Source organism: Tamandua tetradactyla, chromosome 6, assembly GCF_023851605.1.
Source record: "Tamandua tetradactyla isolate mTamTet1 chromosome 6, mTamTet1.pri, whole genome shotgun sequence".
NCBI lineage: Eukaryota > Metazoa > Chordata > Mammalia > Pilosa > Myrmecophagidae > Tamandua > Tamandua tetradactyla.
Window position 1 is genome coordinate 179,809,196 of NC_135332.1, and position 23,566 is coordinate 179,832,761.

At 43.3% G+C, this 23,566-nt stretch overlaps 1 long non-coding RNA gene across 4 annotated transcripts in view; it reads left to right on the forward strand.

The window, feature by feature from the left end:
* The window catches only part of LOC143686528 (uncharacterized), a 92,807-nt gene extending 71,087 nt beyond the window's left edge, over nt 1–21,720 (forward strand). For 2 of the 4 annotated variants that reach the window (XR_013177243.1, XR_013177244.1), the window contains 6 exons: nt 10,990–11,046; nt 13,774–13,919; nt 15,358–15,458; nt 16,973–17,077; nt 17,854–17,974; nt 21,280–21,720. This is a non-coding gene — a long non-coding RNA (uncharacterized LOC143686528). Of the gene's footprint in view, nt 1–10,989; nt 11,047–13,773; nt 13,920–15,209; nt 15,263–15,357; nt 15,459–16,972; nt 17,078–17,853; nt 17,975–21,279 lie in introns of those variants that run through there. The other 2 variants (XR_013177245.1, XR_013177246.1) reach the window with 2 other exon arrangements.
* Nucleotides 21,721–23,566: the final 1,846 nt, after the last annotated feature.

Consider the following 23,566-nt stretch of genomic DNA (forward strand, 5'->3'; position numbering starts at 1 on the left):
GGTTGGTTTCAATGTTCTACACTATCCAGACATGAGTAATAATAAGTTAAACTTATTTGCCACTGAAGATGTTTCTGTAAAAAGAAGAGAATTTCTGTATGACTCTCTGAGAAGGGTAACACTAATATCAAATGAATGATTGCAGGCTGAAGCAGAAGTAATTTAACTAATTGATGATTTGGGGAAAAGAAACTGAGCTTGTCTAACTCAGTCTCTTCTCTTTCCTCTTTCAAATATGCCTGCCCACATAAAGAGTGAAATCTCCATTTATCCACTGAGTAAGCTTACCTGATATGCCAGTTTGAATCTGTTGTGGACACCAGAAAATCCAAATTCTGTATTCCTCATTTAATATTGCTGGGTGGGAGCTTTCTGATTGCTTTCATGGAGATGTGACCCACCCAATTGTGTGTGGTAACTTTTGATTAGATGGTTTTCATGGAGATACGTTTTCACCCATTCAAGGTGAGGTTCCTTACTAGAGCTCCTTAAAAGGTAACCACTTTGGAAAGAGCCGCTAGAGCCAGAGACCTTTGGAGATGAAGAAGGAATACACCGCTGGAGGAGCTTCATGAAACAAAAAGCCTGGAGAGAAAGCTAGCAGATGTCGCTGTGCTTGCCATCCACCTTTCCAGTTGAGAGAGAAACTGTGAACGTCATCAGCCTTCTTAACCAAGGCATCTTTCCCTGGTGGGTTAGATTGGACATTTCTCTAGCCTTTCTTTAATTTGAACATTTTCACAGCCTTAGAACATGTAAACTTGCACTTATTAAGAGGCATTCTGTTTCTGGTATATTGCATTCTGACAGCTTACAAACTAGAACACCTGGGGTGGGTAGGGAATATTATGGTATTTTAGTAAGGATAGGCTAGAGCATGCTGTGATAACAAATAACTCCAAAGCTTCAGTGGTGTACAACTATGAGATCCTTATTTATCATGAGCCAGCTATGATAAATTTCTCTGTCTTATGGGGTCTTCACTACAGGACTCAGGCTGATGGAGAATCTCTTTCTGGAACATTACCGGTCTTGTGGCAAAGGAATAAAAATCTGTGGCAAACCACATTCTGGTTTTGGAGCCTGTGTTCAGAAGTTTTACCTAAAACTTCTGCTTTCATTTCTATTATTTCCTGAAGTCTTATGTCCAAACCTGAGTGAAGTCAATAGGATAGGAAATTCCCTGGGCTGGAAATGTTTTTGAAAATTCATACAGTCTTCTGGAGTTGGGTAGGAGGTCTTGCAGTAGTTTAGTTGTGCACCAGTGTTCTAGTTTGCTAGCTGCCAAAATGCGATATACCAGAAACAGAATGGCTTTTAAAAAGGGAAATTTAATAAGTTGCTAGTTTACAGTTCTAAGGCCGAGAACATATCCCAATTAAAACAAGTCTATAGAAATGTCCAATCAAAGGCATCCAGGGAAAGATACTTGGTTCAAGAAGACCAATGAAGTTGAAGGTTTCTCTCTCAAGTGTGAAGGTACATGGTAAACATAGTCAGGACTTCTTTATTATCTGGTAGGGCACATGGTGAACACAGTGTCATCTGCTAGCTTTCTCTCCTGGCTTCCTTTTCATGAAGTTACCCAGGAAGAGTTTTCCTTCTTCATCTCCAAAGGTCACTGGCTGGTGGACTTTGCTTCATGGTGCTACAGCATTCTCTGCTCTCTGAATCTCCCATTCTCCAAAATGTTTCCTCTTTTATAGGACTCTAGTAAACCAATCAAGACACACCCAAATGGGTGGAGACACACCTCCCTTAATCCAGTTTAACAACCACTCTTGATTGGGTTACATCTCCAGGGAGATGATCTAATTACATACCGTTTTGAATAGGGATTATTCTGCCTTTATGAAATGGGATTTTGATTAAAACATGGCTCTTCAAAGATATATACATCCTTTCAAACCAGCACAACCAGTGATAAGTGAATAGATCTGTCTAATGAGGAAACCCAATATGGCCACACAGCTAAGCCACATCTGCCAATCCAGGCTGATCAATAATTAAACTCATATTCTGATCTTAATTTCTCTATTTTTTTATTAAATAAGTTTGAACTCACAAGGGGCAGACAAGAATGTTATATATTGGTGTCCACAAACCCTGGTATTGCAGTGAGAAAACTGAACAGAGAAGAGCCTGACAGCAGGGTAGGGAAGAGAAGGGGAAACTAATCAGAAGGTCCCACCCACAATTGAGTGCTCGTCCTTGTTCCTGGTTCTGTTGCTTCCAGTTTCTGACACCAGTGGTTTCCTCTCTAAGCATCTGTGGGCCTTCACTTAGCTCCTCCAGGACACAACTCTGGGTTCTGGCTTGCTTTGTGTCTCATGGAAAGGCACATGGTGACATCTGCTGGGCTCTACTCAAGTCTAGTTGGCACTCCAAGCATGTCCAAACATCTGGGTCTCTATCAGCTCTGAAGTAACTGTCCTCCAAGCATCTGCATCTGAAGTTTCTTCCAAATATCTCCCCTTCTAAAGACTCCAGTAAACTAATCAAGACCACCTTGAATGGTGGAGTAACATCTCCATTTAATCAAAAGGTCACACCTGCAACTGGGTAAGCTGCATCTCTGTAGAGATAATATGATTAAAAGTTTCCACCTTGCAGTATTGAATCAGGATTAAGAGAAATGGCTGCCCCCAAAAGATTGGATCAGGATTGAAACATGGCTTTTCTGTGGTACATAATAATTAAAAACTGGCACAGTATCTTAATCCTAGGATAAGTTCAAGTTTTGGGAAAAAGTGGTGACATCCTGTTCTCGCATAAGAGTTGTTGCTAAAACTTAGGTGTACTTCAAGGAGAAAGGAGTCCTGCATATTTTCCTGCTCTATCACTCCAACATCCATCCATCTATTTACTCATGAATCCATCTACTTATTTATCCAATCAGCACTTAATAAGCAACAACCCATGTGTGCCAAGCATGATGGTGAGTTCTTGGAATATAGCTGTTAACAAGGCATGCGGAATTCCTACTTTTATGCCTTGCAGAAGGCTTGGTCTCTGTTCCTCTTTCTTTTCCCAGGGAGGAAAGATATTGACCAAATCACTGCAAATGTGATGAGTGCCACAAAGAAGTACTGGCACTGTGGGAGTTAATGACACCTTGTAGACCAGGGAGTGCTTCTCAGAGGAAGTGACTGAGCTGAGAACTGACGAGCTGCAGTAGCTTATCTGATTTGCCCTCAGAGCTCACCTTCGTCATCCCTTTGATAGGTCACATTTGAGGAACTGAGAATTGTTATTTTCTAGTGGGACTGATTTCCCTATGGGCTTCATCAGCTGCCCTTCATAGGGGAACTGGACAACTGTCAAGAGACCAATGACAGATTGAGTAGAGAGTAGTTTCCATTCTATAATGCTTAATGTGCATCTCACTTAGAAATATTGGGGCTGGGGTAGTGACCACGTTAAAACTAGAACTGAGGTTACTTTCAGGTCTTCCAGTTTCACTGGGTATCCTTTCCATCCTTTCCATCTTTCCTGTGCCTGGCTGGTTTTTACTGCAGGCCTCAGCTTAGGTATCACTTCTCCTGACAGCCCTCACTCTACTAAAAAGTGGTGTTGGGAGCTTTTCCCACACAGCACCTGCACTTACTGCTCTAGTACAGTGTTTCCAACCCTGGAAATCACCTAGAATCATCTGGGGAGCTTTCAGAAATAATGGTTCTTAGATGCCATCTCCAGAGATTCTGATTTGAATGTCCGAGGTAGCCCAAAGGCATCATTAATTTTTAACAGATGCCCAAGCAATTCTGCAATGTTGCTAAGACTTCTAGCCACTGATCCACTGCAACACTTTTCATCGTGTGTTATAGGTTCCTTTTACATCCTCCCTTAGATCGTAAGTTCTGTGAGGTTAAGGATCTTATGTCTTACTCATCTTGTAGTCACAGAAGCTAGCATATATAAGGGCAAAGAAACATCTGTTGAAAGAATGGAGAATGAAGAGTGTTGTATTTCTCTGAAGTCCCTAAAGAGGCCATCATCCAATTATTCCATGTGAAGTTTTTGAATCTTCTTTGATACTTCCAAGATACCTTGGAATCTTTCTTTGATACTTGATCCCATCTCTTGGTGATATTTGGACTTTCCTTTTAGCTACCCAAAGCCTCCAATCAAGGCTGTCTTTTGGTGAACCAACTGACCCTTTCAGAATCCTAATCTCTTCTAGATTTCATCTTTTGTTGAGGAATTTAGGTAAATAGGACTTCTGTGTGACGTTTTAGGCTAGGAGTTGGGCTGTGTTTACTGTTTGTTGTAGCTGCAGATATCAGAAGCGAAAATTTTGTTTAGTGTCCTTGTTTTTGTCCCTGTTGTCTTCAGGTTTCATAAAAAGTCCCTTATGAGCTTGTAGTCTTTCCACTTTAATCCTTTGTTAGTACACAGGAGCACTGTTGATGTGGTGGGAAGTTGTGAGGGGAAGGGAAGCATTCAATAATTTAATCACTTAATGAGCTGGTACTCCTGGGCTATGACTTTCAAAGCTGCTTCTCAGTGTTTTGCTCCCTCTTTACATAAGACAGAAAGGCTAGAGGGGGCTGGAGTTGGGTATTCTCTCTGGCAAAACCCAAGTTGGTTAGACTCTGTTAAAATATTTCCCACTGCAAAGGAGAACTCAATGTTCTCGGTGTATTTCAAAATGGTTAGTCATGCTCCCTTTCCTGCCTTAAGCATGAGGGGGATTTTCTCTGATGTTCACCCTGAAAACCTATTTAGGCTACTAGAGGTAAAACTCAAGAAAGCATATGGGTTTTCATAAGGCTAAGCACCCAGGTTATTTTTTCTTTTTTTTAAACTCTTATATCAGAAGGTTATTTTAAGGTCTAAAAGAGTTAGTATAGATAAAGTTCTTAGAACAAGGCCAAGTGCAGAGTATCCTGTCAAAATATTAGCTATTATTAATATTACTATTGAATTAAAAAGCAAATGCAATAGGACTTAGCTGCCAAGAGGCAAGGGCAGAGGATTTCAAGCTATCTTAGATTATGGCAGGCATCTTTAGCATGCTAAATTTGGCCCTGCAGATGTGTGGAGTCCTGAATATAAAGTAATCATTCAATAAACCCTTCCAGAAATAATACTAGTTTGGAATTAGGGAGGCTGGACTTTTATTTCCACTTCTCTGCTACTCATTTGCTTGGAGAACTTCACAGTGATTCACCTACTTAGAGCTTCATCTAGGGGCCAGGATAACTCCTATTTTAGTTTATCAATGCTGCCAGAAATACAATATACCAGAAATGGGTTGGCTTTTGTAAAGGGAGTTTAATAAGTTACAAGTTTATAGTTCTAAGACCATACAAATTCTAAACTAAGGCATTCAGAGAAAGATACTGTGCTGGTTTGAAAGGATTTATATACCCTAGAAAAGCCATGTTTTAATCCTAATCAATCTTGCGGGACCAACCATTTCTTCTAATCCCTATTCAGTACTATAGGCTGGAAACTTGATTAGGTTATCCCCACAGAGGCGTGACTCAATCAATTGTGGGCCTTAAACTTGATTAGATGGAGCCCTGTCTCTATTCATTATACTTGGGTCTTAATTAGTTAACTGGAATCCTATAAAAGAAGAAGTATTTTGGAAAAAGCTTCAAAATGCTGCAGAACCACGAATCAGAGAGTCCACCAGCCATGACGTTTGGAGATGAAGAAGGTAAACACCTCCTGGGGAGCTTCATGAAGAAAGAAACCTGAAGAGAAAGTCAGTAGACACTGCCATGTTCACCATGTGCCTTTCCAGCTGAGAGAGAAATGCTGAACACCATTGGCTTTCTTGAACCAAGATTCCTTAGATTGGACATTTCTGTAGACTTGTTTTAATTGGGACATTTTCTCATCCTTAGAACTGTAAACTTGCAGCTTGTTAAATTCCCCTTTTTAAAAGCCATTCCATTTCTGGTATATTGCATTCTAGCAGCTAGCAAACTAGGACAGATACTTTGACTCAAAAAAGGCCAATGGCATTTTGGGACACCTCTGTCATCTGGGAAGGCTGGAATCTGCTGGTCCTTTGGCTCCTGATTTCAAACAACTTCTCCAAGGGTGTTTTCTTTTTTCATCTCCAAAAGTCTTTGTGTTGGCTCTGAACTTTTTTCCAAAATGGTTCCCTCTTAAAGGACTTCAGTAAGTGAATTAACACCCAACCCCTGAATGGGCAGAGATACATCACCATGGAAACTAACTAATCAGAAGGTCCCACCGACAATTGAGTGGGTCACATCTTCATGGAAACTGCCTAATGAAAATATCCCCCCAAACAAGAGGTCTGCCTCTACAAGATTGGATTAAGAAAAATAATATGGCTTTTCCAGAGTACATAACAGTTTCAAACCAAACAACCCCTAACCTCCTTATACATCGGGCCTCTTATAGGTATTAGATGAGATAACAGAGCAATACTTAGTATTCCACTTATAAATACTTCCTTTTAACTATTGCATGCAGAGATAAATTTTTGTAAATTAATAAAGTACCAGATGGGGTGAATCCAAAAATCTCTTTCTTGTATAGGATTCTTAGCTTCTCAACAAGACAGTGTGTTCATGCATCAAAGGCAGCTGTGCTTTTCTGAATAGCTGGAAATTGAGCTATGAAAGCTGCAGCAGGGCAGATGGGATTGGGGAGGCTTAAATTAACAAAGGCATGAAAGAGCTATTCAGCCTGGGAGTATGGAGTCTATGGAGATCTAGGCTCTCTTGTACTTTGTCCAAATGCTCCAGTTCCTGTAAAAGTCTTTGTAGGCTAACTGGAATATTCAAGCCCCTGAATAACAACAAAGGGCATTCTCAGAATTCATTGACAAGGATAAAAGAGATGCAACTTAGAGTCCTAGACACAAGGACGACCAGTGTTCTGAAGAAACTTAGAGATAATGAAGTGCAAATGCTCATTACCCAAAGAGAATGATCCACTCAAGGTCACACTGTATGCTCACCCTTTTATTCATCTTCTATTTACCAAGAACACACTATATCTCAGATTTTAGACTGGGTGTTAGTGATAGGAAGACAAGAAAGCAGTCTCTTTTCTATGGGTATTTTTATTTACAAATAAATAAGTAAAAAGATTATTAAAAATGCACTGATTATCTTAAAATATGTCCAAACATGCATCACAACCATGTCAATTTGGTTATGAAATAGCATTGAGCTTCTTCAAAAATATATTATTACTGAGCATTCACTTGTTATGATTGGGTAAAGATCAGTGTGCTGGGTAACATCTCTTGTCTCTCCAGATTCTCTTTCCACCTTGCTTACTGTTCTTGGAAGCTGACCTGTATAGATTAGGTCAAAAGACCTCTATTGGGTTCATCTGAGGGAATCCTGGAAAGAGATGAGAGAAATGAAAGTGAGGTTAAGATTTTTATGCTGCTTACTCTACTACATCACACTCTGGTCTCCTTAGAGAGAGGCCAAGGTGATCTTCTTGATCACACTGTCTCCTTCTGGATCCCAATAAAAGTTCCTTTCTTGCATCTCTTCTCACCTGTGTTACTAGCACAAAGTACTGCACTGTTTTCATCTTTGTAAATAGACTCTTTATTAAACCCTCCTAAGTTTATCTTAATTTGAATGTGTCATCTGTCTTCCTTCTGGGATCTCCGGAACACTATTTGGTGGTAAGAAGGGAATAGAGTGAATAGAGAAGGAAAGAGGAAAGAGGTAAAAGTTAATTTAGGATATAGTTGAAGGGAGAATTAGTGGATTAGAAAGTAGCATGGAGTTCAGTAATAATGCAGCATAGATATGCATTATGAGATGGCAGGATTATCAGGCCCAGATAGTTTTACAGACAAGTTTTGAAGGAAGAGATAATTTGCATTGTATTCCAGGAAATAGAAAAAGAGGGAACTTTATCCAATTATTTTATGAGTTTATTATAACCTTGATTAATAAATTCAAAAGCTGGTATAATGATAAGATGTTATCATTTTAATCTCACAGTTAAAAACAGTGACAACAAGTAAACCTGACGAAGTAAAGTTTATCCCAAGCAAGGAAAGGTTGGCTCAATATCAGAAAATCCTTCAATTAAATTCACATTAGAAAAAAAATTCACATTAGAAAAATAAAGGAGAAAGTATTTTATATTGGATATTCTCTATCTCTTCATGTTTCACTACTGCCTTTTGGAAAAATTCTTAAGTTTCTTCTTCCAACTCATAAATTTATTCTGAAGCTATTTCTATCTTATGATTTGGCATCTATTTCTTCACTGTTTTCCTTCAAATATTATTTCTTTCAAATCTAGTATTTCCTTTTGTCTCTCTTTTATTCTTTATTTTTTATTACCTGGCCATGTTTTATATGCCAATATCTTCCCTTAGCTTCTGTAGGAATTGAGTATAGTTATTTTAAATTCATCCATCATTTCTTCAGCTTTAGCTAGTATGTGTCTTCCAAGTTTTGGTTTTGTTTCTGAAATAGTTACAAACCATGAGCCTTCAGCTCATACTCCCTGAAGGTGTTTGCCACTGTGTCTGGTGATTTAACTTGGGAAAGAGTCTGAGACAAGCTCCTGGCTTGGTCCCTCTGTTTTGCAAGGGTGAGGAGAAGAGAAGAAATAAGCCCTAAAGTGAAGAGTGCAAGTTCTTCACTCCTGTTTTCCATCCACCACCTCAGGCACTTTTCAGGTTAGGATTTTAGTTCTAACCCCTTAGGAAGGGTCAGGTTGTAATCTCAGCCCTGGGAGTTTGAATAGGGAGGGATGGAGGGCTAAATATCAGAGTCTTGTCAGTCTGCTTTCCTTGATCACCTCCTCCCTCCAGCAGCTCTAAGATTACATTGTATTTACCAGGTCCACCATCTCATTTGAATCCTCTGAAGCAAGATGTATTTCAGAATTCAGAGTTTTCCAGATTTTAGAAAGGTAACACTGTGTGTATACTGGGGTTATGTATCACCCAGTGGGGTTTGTGGCACCACCCTATAATCAAACCTATTAATACTTTTTTTTGCAGTGAAACGTATGACTATTCAGGTTAAGTAGGGTTTTTAAGGCTGTCAATGGCCTTACTATATTTAGGTGAATTTTCACCACCCAACAAGTTCAGATAAAAAAAGATTTTGCCACCAAAGATATTACCAAAATCTTTTGGTTTTCAGAGCTTTCTGGGTTTTGGCATGGTGATAGGAATTCTAACCCTGTATAAGAGAAAGCTAAAATTGAGATATAATAATTATCTGCATACTGAATCTCAGAAATGAATTCTTGGGCAGTGGCTCAGTGGCTCAGTGGCAGAATTCTCACCTACCATGCTGGAGACCTGGGTTCGATTCCTGGTGCCTGTCCATGCAAATAAAAAAAATATATATATTTCTTATCAGTGAGACTAGTGACTTGTTAATCCGCCTGATGAATATTTCTTGAAAGAGTTCTTAATGATGAAATTAAAGATATTCAGAATATGTGCCTGGCTTTTAAAATACTTATGCCCTTGAAGAATAGGTTGTGAAGCCCAGCAAAGCTCACACCATTCACTCATAAATACAACTTTGGCCAAACACCTAAGGATCTGGGGTCCATCTGTGAGCTCTGGACAGAATCCTGTGCCTAGAGGAGATTTGGCTCCTCTCCCTCAAGCCTCTCAGGCAGGACATGTTCTAGGTCAGTAGAAGGGAAGGTCTGGTATTTCCCTAGACTTCAGAATATTTCATATGAACATCAGGATTAGCCCATCTTTATCTACCACAAACTTATTTGGGGTATACTGATATCCACTGTATTTAGAACCTCAGAGCTGTGCATGGCCAATGTGCTTAGGTGACTCCACAGCCCAGAGCAAATGCTGCTCTTTAGGTAGTCTGACCTGCTCTTTGGGTAGGCTGACTTGCTCTTTGTGTAGCCTGAGCTGCTGTATGTATAGTCTGATCTGCTCTTTGGCAGGCTGACTTACTGTTTGGTAGGCTGACCTTTGGGTAGGCTGACCTGCTCTTTGGGTAATTTGAGCTGCTCTCTGGGTAGGCTGTCCTGCTCTTTGTGTAGTCTGACCTACTCTTGGAGTAGTCTGATCTCCTGAAAAGGCACTCAGAACCACTCCAGCCTAAGGCCATTCTACACAGTCTTCCTCCCAAGAAAGAATAGGGGAAACTGAAGCCCTTGGTGTTCCACCTTCAGAGCTTCAGATAAAGAGTCTCAAGGAAGCCTCAGAGAAGATGCCTGCAGCCTTATACCATGAGATGACTACTTGGTTTACACAGCTGGCACCTAGTGCAGGGTGGCAAGACAAGACAGGTTGGAGATGGAGATGGGGAAGTAGAGCCTAAAGTCACCTCTGCAGGTGAACAGCACACTGATGACCACTTTGATGGGTGTCTTAAGGGTGCAGGAAAGAAAACACCTTGAGGACTTCAGGACACTGCCTTGGTGCAAAAAGAGCATAAAATGTGTCCATTAAGTTCCAAGTTCCTGTAGGTAGCAAGTTCATGGCAGAACCCAGGCCAGTGCTGGGGAAGCAGGGACTGGGCAGGGGACAGGAAGCAGCATTGGGTCTGGCCAGGGGTGGGCAGGTCTGAGGGTGGGGCACGTGGCAGGTTCAGGAGCATACCTGGGGCCTGATCGTCTGGACTCAGTGGATAGAGCAGGTTGGATCCAAATGTTCATTAAGTCCAAGGCAGCTATTTCCAAGTCCCTGTGCTGCCTGGTGCAGGCTGCCAATGTGCTTCTGGGGCTTTCCTGAGATTTGGGGATCTGACTCTGATGGTGGGACCCCACAGTGCATACAGCTGGATGGCCCCCTAAAGAGTGCAAAGAAATTTCAGACTTCTACAATTGGTACTCAGGATTTGCAGTGAGCTTATTCTCTGTTAAATCTCTTTATACTCCACACGTTGGAGTGGTATCAGGTTCCTCATTTTATAAAGGAGGAAAGTACCTTGATTTGGAAATGTGAGGATGAAGTGCATTGAGTGCCTATCACTAGTATATGCTCAGTCAATATTCATCATCTTTCCCTGCCTCCTTTCCTTATAGGTGTCCAACAAGGAAATGCTGGGAGAGAGTAGGAGTAAGGTTCTGATTTACATTCAGGTATGTCTTGAGAGCATCTAGTTGCCTGGCAATTAAGGATCAGCTGAGCTTACCGGAGGGTGCATGTGCCCTGGGGATGTGATGTTGACCACTGGACTTTTGTCTGCCTGGAAGATAGCACAGCACCTTTTCTCAGGCAAGCTGTATCACAGAGACTAGGGAAAGGGAAAGGAATCTTGGCCTACCTGCCCTTTGGGTTGCATCTGCAAGCCCATTGGAAGCTAGACCAGTTAATTCAGAGATTGCATCATGTATATGATAGAACCTGGGGTTTGAGGTCACAAAGGCAGAGATTAGGGTGGGCCACAGTGGCTCAGCAGGCAGAGTTCTCGCCTGCCATGTTGGAGACCTGAGTTCGATTCCCAGTTCCTGCCCATGCAAGGAAAAAAAGAAAAAGAAAAAGAAAGGCAGAAGTTGGGATCTGGCTCATCAGCTTTCAGTTTCATGTATAGCACATACTCATAGGGGCTGGCCCTATTCAGTGAGTGGGGATAGAATATGGGGAGTTAGTTAGAAATAGGGTAACTGGAGAAGTCAGTGCTTTCATGATACTCACAGTCCGTTAAGGGAGAATGGCCCATAAGCCGATGCACATAAAATAACGGGCAAGTTCAGAGAAAGAGGATGCACAGGAGATAAGCTGTGAGCTGAGCCCAGTTTAAGATACCCTGCCCTAGAAAGTTTCCTGGAAGAGATAACACCAGAGATTAGTTTCAGGGGAAGGGGAACATTTGGGATTCAGGCTTGGGTAATTTAAACAGCCAGAGTCTTTATCTTCTCTTCCCAGAATAGGAAATGGAGGTCACCTCCAGGCCAAGGCATCGTTGTGGGCACTGACTTTATCTGCCTGGAGGTCCTGCCTAACTGTACTGCCAGCAGCAGAGATCATGAACCTACAAAGACTTTGACAATTTGAGAGATAATTTTTTTTTTTTTTTTTTTTTACATGGGCAGGCACCAGGAACTGAACCCAGGTCTCTGGCATGGCAGGTGAGACTCAACCACTGACCCACCATGGCCCACCCGTTAAAAAAATGTTAATGTTATAAAAATGCATTTTTTATGAATGGAGAGAGTTAAGTATTTTTCATAAAGTTGTTAGCCATTAATAATTTTGCTTTGTAAACTGTATTATCACCTTCGGCACCTAAAAACTTGAGTTTCCTGTTAAAAGAGCTGTTGATGTTCAAAGAGAAGTAATTTGCAGTGCCAAGGAGAATAACAAATAATATGAAATAAATGGATGGAAGCAAGTATAAATATTCATAAATTCTAGATGGTGAGAAATCTTAACTCTTTTGGGTCAAGACATACAGAAGAGAATTTCTGTGAAATATCATGGATTCCTTAACTGGAGCAGTTTTTTTGCCTCTCAATCTCTCTCACTATGAAGACAGTTCTCTCACTCTATTACTACACCATCCACCCTTGAATGAGCTGAGTGTGTCCCGTGTGGAACCACTGCTATGGCCTTGGAGACATAAGAGGAAACAGGATGCTATCTATGCCCCTGAGACTCATAATCTGATGGAAAAGATAGACATGAGCTGGTCTTTCAAATGTAACTTCATGAGTCCAAGACAGGGCTGTGCCAGGGTCTAGTGGAGGAGCATGTGGCACCCACCGTGAAGATTCCAGGAGGTGTTTCTAGGGAAGGCATCAGCCAGAGTTTGTACCTCAGATTTGCAGACATAGTGCCAGAAATGTTTCTCTTCCTTGGATTTACTCTGGGGAATATTATCTATTCTCCATGCAAGATACCTTGTCTTCTGATCAGAATGGGGAAAGCACACAGGATCTTCAGGGTTTATCAATCTATTCAGACAACCAGAGGATAATCAGCAAATGTGCCTTACTAATCACCAAGTTCTGAGTTAGTACTTAGTTCCCTGCCAGCCTCCCCCCTTGTAGGAGTCCCCTGACATCCCAGAGAGGTGTGCAAGTGACTTACTTCAACAGAAGTGATTTCTGTGGAAATGCATGAGCAAAATATGAATTTATAGCTCTAATTGTTAATGATTAACCTTGTCTAAATATGTATTATACCTTGAGATATTAAATATTGATAAATCTATATTATAAATAACTCATTAACAATTATGATATATTGATAGTAGGTAGACAGATGATAGGTAGGTAGGTAGTTAGTTAGGTAGGTAGGGGGAGTGGGAGAGAGAATGAGGGTGGGAGAGCATGTGGAAACAATTTTTACTGTTGGAGAACAATCAAATACAGTTGCATAAGTTAAGAAACCATCACTGTAGCACTTGAGTCATAGAGTGATAGGACCAGAGTGAATGGGATGCTCTTGGTACACCCAGGCATTTGACATGAAGAGGGTAATGAGGGCAGAGTTTCCAAATATGATAAGGAGGGAGACTCATGAGAGCAAATTGAAGGGACACATAAGAAACTGCAGCTCATTTGAAAACCATCAGGCTGTGAATCTAGAGAGTGCAAAAGAGTGCAGCAAAATCCTTGTCTGTGAGCAGAGAGCAGGTGGGTTGATCATTAACAAAGTCGGTGTATTGAGGATGGTCAGCAGCAAAGCCCTTTAGAGTTTTGCAGTTGAGATGTGTAGACCAGGAAATTCTGGAGAGGAAAGGGAAGAGTTTGAACAGTTCTACTGGATCACTTGAAATTTGAGGAAGACCATTTCAGAGGATTGCCTACCCTCTGATGACATCATTGATGACACTATGTTTCCTTCCTCTGATTGATTTCCAGGGTAAAAGAAGATGCCAAAATAAAGTTTGGAAAAAAGAGGTTATTTTGTTGAAAGTATCAGCAGAAGAAAGAGGAATATGTATGCTACATGATGAACAGAAAGAGGTGAAACAAACTCAGGCCTCAACAAGAGAATGTTAATGCAAGTAAGAAAAGATAAGCAAGAAATAGAATTAAACTTTAAAATACTGTGAAAAGACAAGAGAAAAATAAAGTATAGAATAGTAATGGGAAAAGTAAGGAATAGAATTCCTCTGAGGAACAAAGGAAATTGTAGTAGTACAAATTTGAAGGGTATGAGTTAGTGGAGGCCACAGAGCAGCTGGTTCATTAAGGGAGGGTTAAAGGAACGATGCAAGGACATGGGTAGAAAGTCTGAGATTATGGGGCACCAATGATAATACATTATGTCATGTTTTCCTTTCTGTATACTATCGGAAGATGAACCTCAGCTGCTGTCTTTAAACAAGGGTTGAGTATGAATACAGTTCAATTCACAGCTATTTATTGATTACCCACTAGACGCAGTGCATTGTTTCTAGGGCAGTGGGAGCTAAGGAGATGAATGAAACATGGATCCTGCTTTCAAAGAGCTCATGGCTTAGCTGGGGGGCACATGTAAACAACTGACTATAATAGAACAGAAAATAGAATGAGAGCTAACTAGAGCCCTCAGCAAACCCCTGGAGGAAATCTTTAATTCTGGCAGGATACTTCAGGGAAAGCTTCTGGAAGGAGGTGTTAAATGACAAATTGGAATTGAGTTTGCAGAATACGGCATTTTATTTGGGACACCAAAGTTTTGCTGCAGCAAAGGCAGCCAGATCATTTGCAAGAACGGAAGTAGCTTCAGGCTTCTAAGGATGGCAAATGCTTTTTATAGACATAAAAAGGAAGTTAGCTGACTCCTATTGATTGGATGAGGATTTGTCTATCTTATAGGGGCAGGTTTAGGGCAGGATGAACTTTATTTTGTATTGAGTCAAATGTAAGGAATGAGGGACTTGATTTCAAATTTCAAAAGATAAACAGGAGGGTGGGAGATGGTGGCTCAGTGGCAGAGTTCTTGCCTGCTATGCCAGAGACCCGGGTTCATTTCCTGGTACCTGCCCATGCAAAATAGCAATAACCACAAAAGATAAACAGGAAATTCAAGAGGGAGTTCAAAGGGGAAGTAAGGCATGGGTTCGTTTTGACTTGGAGGGTTCCCAGGGCTTTCTCTACATAATTTTATCAGAGATGTTGTTTTGACTCATGCTAGGAAGGTTGTATCTGGAAGGAGGGGAGGGTTTGGATGCCTCACAGGGAAAACAATATGTACAGGGCCCTGAAGGCAGGACACCGCGGGCATGTTAGGAAACATCAATCAGCTATTGTGACTCATCTCTCAAGGCCAGGTAAAGGTGGCTTTGCTGAGTGTCTTCTCTAGTGATATGGTCAGGATGAGTCATTTGCTCCCTCTCCTTCCCCCAGCACTTTTTTCTATAAGGTACCTCTTCCGGGCACTTGCCATACAGTATTGACATTCTCTATTTACTTGTTTACTTCTTTGTCCCCTCAACTAGATATTTTTTTGCTTCTCAGGGACATGGACCAGGCTGTCTCCATCCCTTTACCCTCTAACTTGCATAGCTCCTGGCACAAACCTTGTGTTCGATGATTCTAAGAAGAACCACGAAAGACAGGTCAGAGACTTTGTCTTGCATTCAGTAGGTGATGGGTAACCAGTAAAGGTTTTACATGTTTTTGAAAGGTATCATTGGCAGCAGGATTTGACAGCATTTGTACATGAGAGGAAAGGGAGGGATGAGTGGCATAGGCATGGTGGCAAGGAGGGCATGATTTCGATATCTGCTGGACATGATTCTCGCGCTTCTGGTCTGGTTGCTGGTCAGATGGTCATGCTGCTTAGAACTAATAATAGGCATACAGAAGTCATAAAGATGAGCTAGTTTGGGGGTAGAATGAAGATGCTTATTTGGGTTTATTGATGACAATAAGCCAAATGAATTGGCTTTATAACTGGTGGTCTTTCCTTTTCAACAAGATTGAGCACAATCACATAATTAATCTGCATATATATTTATTTTTCATTTACATATTATCAGAAATGATTGGCTTTCATAAGTAGCTGTTGAGGGGTCAGTTCCCATCTGGCTGGTGCAGTGATAATAAAAAACACTTGTCTCCAACAGGAAAAGTTGCTCCAGCTCATATTTTCAACTCCTCCAGAACTCTCGTTACAGGTTGTGACTCTACTATTTTTTGGAAATGGACTAGAAGGGAAAGGAGAGATCCTTTGGCAGAGCCTCTTAACTTCACAGTAGCAAACAGAGGCTCTGGTTTTTTAAGTAATTTGCCTACAATCCCACAGGCTGTTAGTGGCAGATGTGGGTATAAAGAAGCTGTGTGTGCAGACCAGCCACTCAGAGCACGTGGTCCGCCAGCAGGCCTTCACTAACGATGGTGACAGTGCTGTTCAGTTAAATCAAAGGGCAACGTGTAAAATTGTTTCATGTGTCATATACCAAGTAGGCCCAGTGCAGACAGTGTTTTCATAGGACATTTCATCCACATGCATGCATTTCACCTCATTGTATGCATGGAGAGGGAAAAAGGAAAATGGCATTTTGAACACCTGTTTTATATTAGGCATTATTTTAGCAGATTTACAAACACCGTTTTATTCTTATAAGCTCTCTGTGAATTAGACATCATATCCATTTGCAGATCAAGTGATTGCTCAGAATTACTAAGATACTTTCCTGAGGTCATACAATAGCGTGTGATGGGACAAGTTTAGAACCCAAGTTTGTCAGGTCCCGAAACCTCTATCTCCCCCATCACAGCTTCCGGGAGGTGCCGCTCAGGTGTCAAATAATCCTTCTTGGCAAGGGTCCTAGAGAAGTGCTGAGAGTGGAAGGGCTTGAGTGAGAAGTCCCCTACCCCAGCAGCACCTGCCTCATCTTCTGCTGGTACTCCATTCCCCTTCTCGGCTCAACACTCATGTGCTCTGTCAGTGTATTCCTTTGAACTGGGCTGAAAGCCCAAGAATCTAAAATTTGTCTTCTTACTCTGCAGTGGTGTAAAGATCAAACTTTAGTTTCTGTGTCTGTATCTGCTGTATTTCAAAGGCTCTGTCTGTCCTACTCACTGGCCTACACATCTACTCAAATGCTAAAGTGGTTCTGCCCTTTAGGTTTGCCACAGTGCCTCTGGCAGCTGCCCATGTTAAAGCTGGACTGTGCCTCCTCCTCCCAGCTGGTGAAACAGGAGTACTTTTCAATATCCCTGGATTTTAAGGGTAAGAGAATAACTCTCAGCTCAGGGCAAGTTATTACCCACCCATTACCCAAATACTCTTCCCCCTGATGGACAGTCTGGGTTACCTTCTCCATGGTCCATCTTGGTTAAACATCCTGGATGCATCATTAGGGTTATGGAGTTTAGATATGGGTTTGGCAAAAATAATATTGCACGAATATTTCTGCAAGAGATTAAGAAATGAGATAAGGGGTATAAAAATAATTTTATAATTGGGAGGTAGCACGTTGTTATCGTTCTTGTGGACAAGGCATATGATTATTCAAAGTCATCTCCGAAGGTTCTATTACACTTTGCTGATGAATTAAATTACAGTTCTTCCAGGATTCCAAGGTACTTTTGGAAGGGGCTGGTCAGTGAATGAGGGCTGGTGAACCCTTTGTCCACAGAAAGGCTGGATTGCCTCAGTAAAGGAGCACTTCTTCTGAATTCAGACTACAAATATGGGTGGGCATTTGATTGCTAAGACTTGTGGTTGCATTTGGCAGTGTGATGCATGAGACTCCAATCTTCAGTAGAAGGAAAGTCTTGCTTGGTCACCTGAAGTTAACAGTGCAGCATGCCAAGGGGGTGGGGTGGGAGGCAGCCAGGGGCCTGGAGATGGTGTGGGGAAAGAAGACATTGGTCACCCGTTGAGGCCAGGAGGGACAGTTCTAAGAACTCATAGAAATAGACTTGAGAACCGCATCACAGAGAATCAGCTCATGGAACTTGCCCGGTGTCCTGACTGCCAAGTATGTTTCTTTGTGCTTTCAGCTTCCCAAGAAGTGCCTGGGGACAGCTGTGGGGAAAGGGAATTCAGGCAGAAGGGGCCTCAGTCCCCACCACTTGCAAACTCAGCAGCCTTCTGTACCTGTTTTACGTCCTGAAGTTCTCTGTAAGATTTTGTTTCATGTAAAAAATGATTTCTGCCTCAAAAGACTGAAAACTACTGATCTTGTCCAAAATACCCAGAGTGGCTTTGAAACTTTACAGATATTACCAAATTCAGTGGGGCATGCTCAGACATGCATGAGAGAGATGCTAGCTGTTTCTCCAGAAACAGACCCCAAGCCAAAGATCTGAGGGCAAGGGATTTGCTAAGAAAGGTTCTGAGGAACAACTGTTAAGAAAAAGTGGGAACAAGACAGGGGACAGGGAGAAGGCAAGCAAAGGTAGGATTTTAGGTGATGTACCAGCCTCGGCTAATCCTACAGAGAAATCCGGAGCATAAATCGTACCTCAGAGTTTACCTTTGGGTGAGGAAGCTGGATTTTGTAACCCTGTACCAGTTTACCATTATATCCCCTCAGGGGGAGATGAGCTCTTTTTAGAGATGAGCTAGCCTTAGGACAACCCTCTGAGGAAAGTCACAGTTACCAACAGAGCATCAGCGCCCACAGAAACCGAAGGGCAGGTGTGCAGAATTGGTAAGGGGCACAAAGGGGCCAGGTGTCCACCACCTCTCCGTGAATTGAGATCCATCTGGAACCAGCCTCCAGCCCCAGCCGTGTGCGTCAGTCTAAAATTACACTTGGCCTCTGGCCAAACTGCTTGTGACATTTTACTTATTCTTCACCTCCTTTCCTATGTGCCCACCTTAGGTTAACCTATTGTTCTTGCTACTGACGTTTCTGTATCAGTCAGGTTTCGACCAGAGATGCTGACCAGTATTACTAGGAATTATCTTTTGCAATTGTGGGACTAGCTAAGCAAGCCTGAGGTGTGGGGTAGGTGGTCAGGAGGCCAGGAAGGAATGATGAGGAGTAGACTGGACCCCTCTTGGGCAGAACCAATTCTTGTCAACAGGCAGGAATTTCTTAACTCAGGGGATGCCTGAGCCTTCTTTCAAAGGCCTCACAACGGATTAATCCAGCCCCCAGGATACTCACTTTTGATTAAAAAATCAGCTGATTAGGGGCTTTAATTACATCTGCAAGATCCCTCCAGCAGGACCTGGAGCAGAGCCACTGCCTTGCTGGGGGAAATGGTGTCAGCTGCACGAAGGCGCTGCCTCCTCCTGTCCTCCCTCACAGGAGAGAGTCTCACTGCAGCCCCCCTCCCTGGAAACTCACCAAACAGGGAAATCTGGGGTGTCCAGTGCTGTCAGCCAAGTTGACATTTCACAATCTATCCCAGTTCCCTGGTCTGAGGAATGAGTCTTGCTCCTGCAACAATACCCTGATAAGTGGTTGGGCAGCAGAACTGTTTTCAAACGGCCCACACCCTAAAGCCCATGTACTGCCTCCTGGACCCCTCCTCGCAGGGGCAGCACCACCTCCAGGAACAAAGCACTAATCCGCACAGACTCCTAATTTAGAAGATATTAAGAGTCAGAGAGGTACAGAGACTTGCCCTTGAATCTGCAGCACATAAGTAACGTAACATAATCCTCTCTTCTCTCCTGCGATGCTCACCTGGCTGGAAGTTCGCCTGCCCTGCATGCTGCCCCACCCGTGGGGTGCAGGCCTGTGTGTCCAGGCCAGGGTGGATACGCCTTTGCAATATCAGATATCACCTTGACTGCAGAAAGCTGAGATGTTTTACGTTATCAGACTTTTTCCCTTGTTCACCCGCAAATATCTGCAGTCTATACAAACTGTACTTTTATTGTGAAAGCTGAGGTGTCAGTACTCATAACTCTGATGAATGTGGGGTGTGTCTCCCACCCCTCCTGGGTCCCCACACGCCCTCCCCGCCTCTCCACACGCACCGGGACACACGCTTGTTCTGAAGGACCAGCTTAGCTGCCGTGGCACTCTCATGTGTCGGAGCCGACGTGCCCGGCAGGCGGGGGGCGAGGTGCTGACGCTGCAGCCAGTCCAGGCTCCTTGGGATCCCAGGGCCATGGGGTGCCGGGAGGGGTGACTCTGGGTGCAGGGCCCTGTGTGGCGGAGGATGTACAAGCCCCTCTCCAGACTCTGCTTCTGTCCTCGCTGGGAGGACAAGTGGCTCCGTCTTGCCCCATGACTGTTGACTCAGGAGTAGCAGCGAGCGTTTTTCACCTATTTGGACTCTGGATTTATAGTAATTACTTTTCAGACAAATGACTGAGGCTTTCCATGGTATGACGTGCAGCTCTGGGCGCTGTGAGGGTCAGGTCCGGAGGTGGTGGGAGGGAACAGCCACGGGTGCTGCTCTCATGTGGGGAATGTCGCTTAAGGGTTTGAGGCTGTTCTCAGCTTTCTGGTGTAACGCGAGTTCCCAGCTGGAGCACCAGCGTGGACATTTCTTACATTTTCCTGCTGGTTTGCTCAAATACGTCCTTATGTATCTGCAGAGAAGCCCGTGTCTTCGTCTTGAGGCTTCTCTCTTCTCTGATCTACTGAATGTTTTTGATTCTGAATCGGTCCAACCCGGTGAGTCCTGACCTAAGAGAACGGAGAATCAAGTCCATTCTTTGGGATAAAGCCTCCGGGCCCCACAGGGAAACTTGGAAGCTGGTGCCTCTAGGCCTGTGGATGTTTGCTGCCAACCTGGGGGCTGCTTTCACATCCAGGTAGCTCTTGGCAGTGCCCCCAGGCGTAGGGCATCTTGTTCACATCTGCCTGCCCGGCCTTGGCCCCAGCAGCGTCCCCTCCACTGTGGAAGGGTCCCAGGGGCCCCAGTCTCGGTCCCTTCCTTGTTAGACCCAGCAGCTTCCGTGAGTGCCCCGACTCTGTGCTCCAGGTGAGTTACCCGCAGGTCAGACCTCTCCCTCCTGCTGAGTCCTCCCTTGGGCCCTTGCTCTCTTCTCTTGCCGGTGGACTCAGTCAGGTCTGCCTGATCTATCCTGAAATGTTCTCCCAGCTTTTAATCTCAGGCTACTTGTGTTGCAGTTTCAGCTTCTTTCTTCCATAAAGGCCTTCCATTCCTTCCGCACACTGGTACACCCTTCTCCAGCGCCCCGTACATGCGGAGGCATTGAAGTGGGAGGCAAACGTGATAGAGCCACGGGAGGTCCATTTCACCCAGCTCCTGGCCGGTGGGAATCCGCCCGAACAAAGGACCCCGATCAGCTCATGTCTCCAAAGTGGCATTGCTTCCTCTGCTTGCAGAAGTGATTGCAGTACTTTTGTGGTTCTTCTCTTTACACACATATTAATAATGAAGAAACAGGTGTGCAGACATCTTAAATAACTTGCCTAAAGTCTCACTGCTAAATAGTGGCAGAAGCAGGAGAACTCAAATTCCTCTGAAGTGAATGTATTCTTTCTTTTACAGTCTCCACCCTGTCTGCATGAAGGATGAGATGCAATTGTCATCCTTGAGGAAGTCCTGGGCGATTGCAGAGTGAAGGGCATCACAGTAGAGGCTGGCAAACAAATGTTGACGTTACTCGTTTCCTGCGGCAGTGGGTCCTGTACTTGCCTGGGAGGGTTTCACGGGAGGACCAGTGCAGAGCGGACAGATCAGGCAAAAGACCCAGGGAAGGACTCCCCATCCGGGGAGCAACAGGGGCTGTTAAAACAGTGGCCATGGCAGTGGCGTCAGCAGTAGGGGAAGCATTTACATCTTCTACGTAAAGCACTTATTATGGGCTAGTGTTTAAAAATTATGTCCTTATTTCATTCTATGACTGACTCCATGAGACGTGCTGTTATCACTCTCACTTTGGAGACAAGAAAATCCAATGTAGAGGAATTATGGGAGAAGAAATAACAGCCAGAGGGACAGCCTAGGCATGGGGTCGTGGCGGGGGGGTTGTGTCCTTGTAGGGTATGAGAGCTGGGAGTCAGGGGAGAGAGCATGAGTTCACAGGTGACTTAGCCAAGTCACACAGCTCATCTCTGGCCTAACTGGAAAATCGGTAATAACGCCTGACCTCTGCTGAGGATTGTCACACACTGGCCTTATTTGATTCTCACAATAACTTGTGTGGAAGCCCCTATAACCCCCGCTGCTCACACGGCTCAAGCATGGTAATTGTGTCTCATGGTTTAAAGTTCACGAAGAAATTTCCATGTTTTCTTCACCACATCCCTGTTTGTGAGAGTGCCCAAGGAAGAGGCCATTAATTTATTTCTTTCATTGGCGTGTGGGTATTTTGAGGTCACTAGAGATACTGCCTTCCTCAAGTCGAGGAGTGTGATGGTTACTTTCACTTGTCAACTTGCCTAGGTTACGTGCCCAGCACATACTTTGTCATAATTACTTTGTCAAGCAAGCTCTGGCTTGAATATTACTGGGCAATTGCCCTCTGAAATTAAGGGATATTCTTATCCAGTCAGTTAGAGGTCTTAGAACCAGAACCAAGAATTTCAGCAGTCAGAAAGAAGAATTTTTAATTTTATACCAGCCAGTCAGATTCTCCTGGGGAATTCAACTTCACCTTCATTGGAGTTTCTAACCTGCAGCCTACCCAGTGGAATTTGGTTTTACCAATCTCCATGGTCATGAGAGCCAATTTCTACAATAAATCTCTAAATATTTTTATCTATCTATCTATCTATCTATCTATCTATCTATCTATCTACCTATCTATCCATCTATCTATATCTATCTATGTACTTTGTCAGTTCTGTTTCTCTGGAGAACCCTGACTTATTAGTTTGTTAAGCTGCTGGAATGCAATATACCAGAGATAGAATGGCTTTTTAAAAGGAAATTTAGTAATGTACAAGTTTACACTTCGATGGCCATGAGAATGTCCCAACTAAGGCAGTGACAAGAGGTTACCTACACTCAAGAAAGGCTGGTGCCATCTGGAACACTTCATCAGCTGGGAAGACACATGACTGGCATCTGCTGGTCCCTTGCTCCTGGGCTCCATTGCTTTCAGTCTCTGTTTCCTGTGGGGGTTCCTCACTTGGCATCAGTGCGTCTTCACTTAGCTCCTCTGGGACACATCAGTGGGTTCTGGCCTGCTTAGTATCTCATGGGAAGGCATAGGGTGACGTCTGCTGGGTCTGGATCTCACGTTGGCTCTGAAGCAACTGTTCTTTACATCTGCATTTGCTCAACTCTGTCGTGTCTGAGTGTTCTCCAAGATGTTTCCTCTTTTAAAGAATTCCAGTAAACTAACCAAGACCCGGCTTTAATGGGCTGTAGTAGTTAGATTTAGTTGTCAACTTGGCCAGGTGAATGTACCTAGTTCTGTTACTGTGGACATGAGCCAATGGTACGTGAACCTCATCTGTTGCTAATTACATCTGCAGTGGTCGAGGAGGCATGCCTGCTGCAATGAATGACGTTTGACTTAATTGGCTGGTGCTTAAATGAGAGAGCACAACGTAGAACAGCCCAAGCAGTTCAGCATACCTCATCTCAGCACTCATAGCTCAGCCCAGGCCTTTGGAGATGCAGAAAGAAATCACCATGGGGAAAGTTGTTGGAACCTAGAGGCCTGTAGAGAAAACCAGCAGAGATCACCCTGTGCCTTTCCACGTAAGAAAGAACCTCAGTGGAAAGTTAGCTGCCTTTCCTCTGAAGAACTAACAAAAATAAATCCCCTTTCATTAAGAGCCAATCTGTCTCTGGTGTGTTGCATTCTGGCAGCTAGCAAACTAGA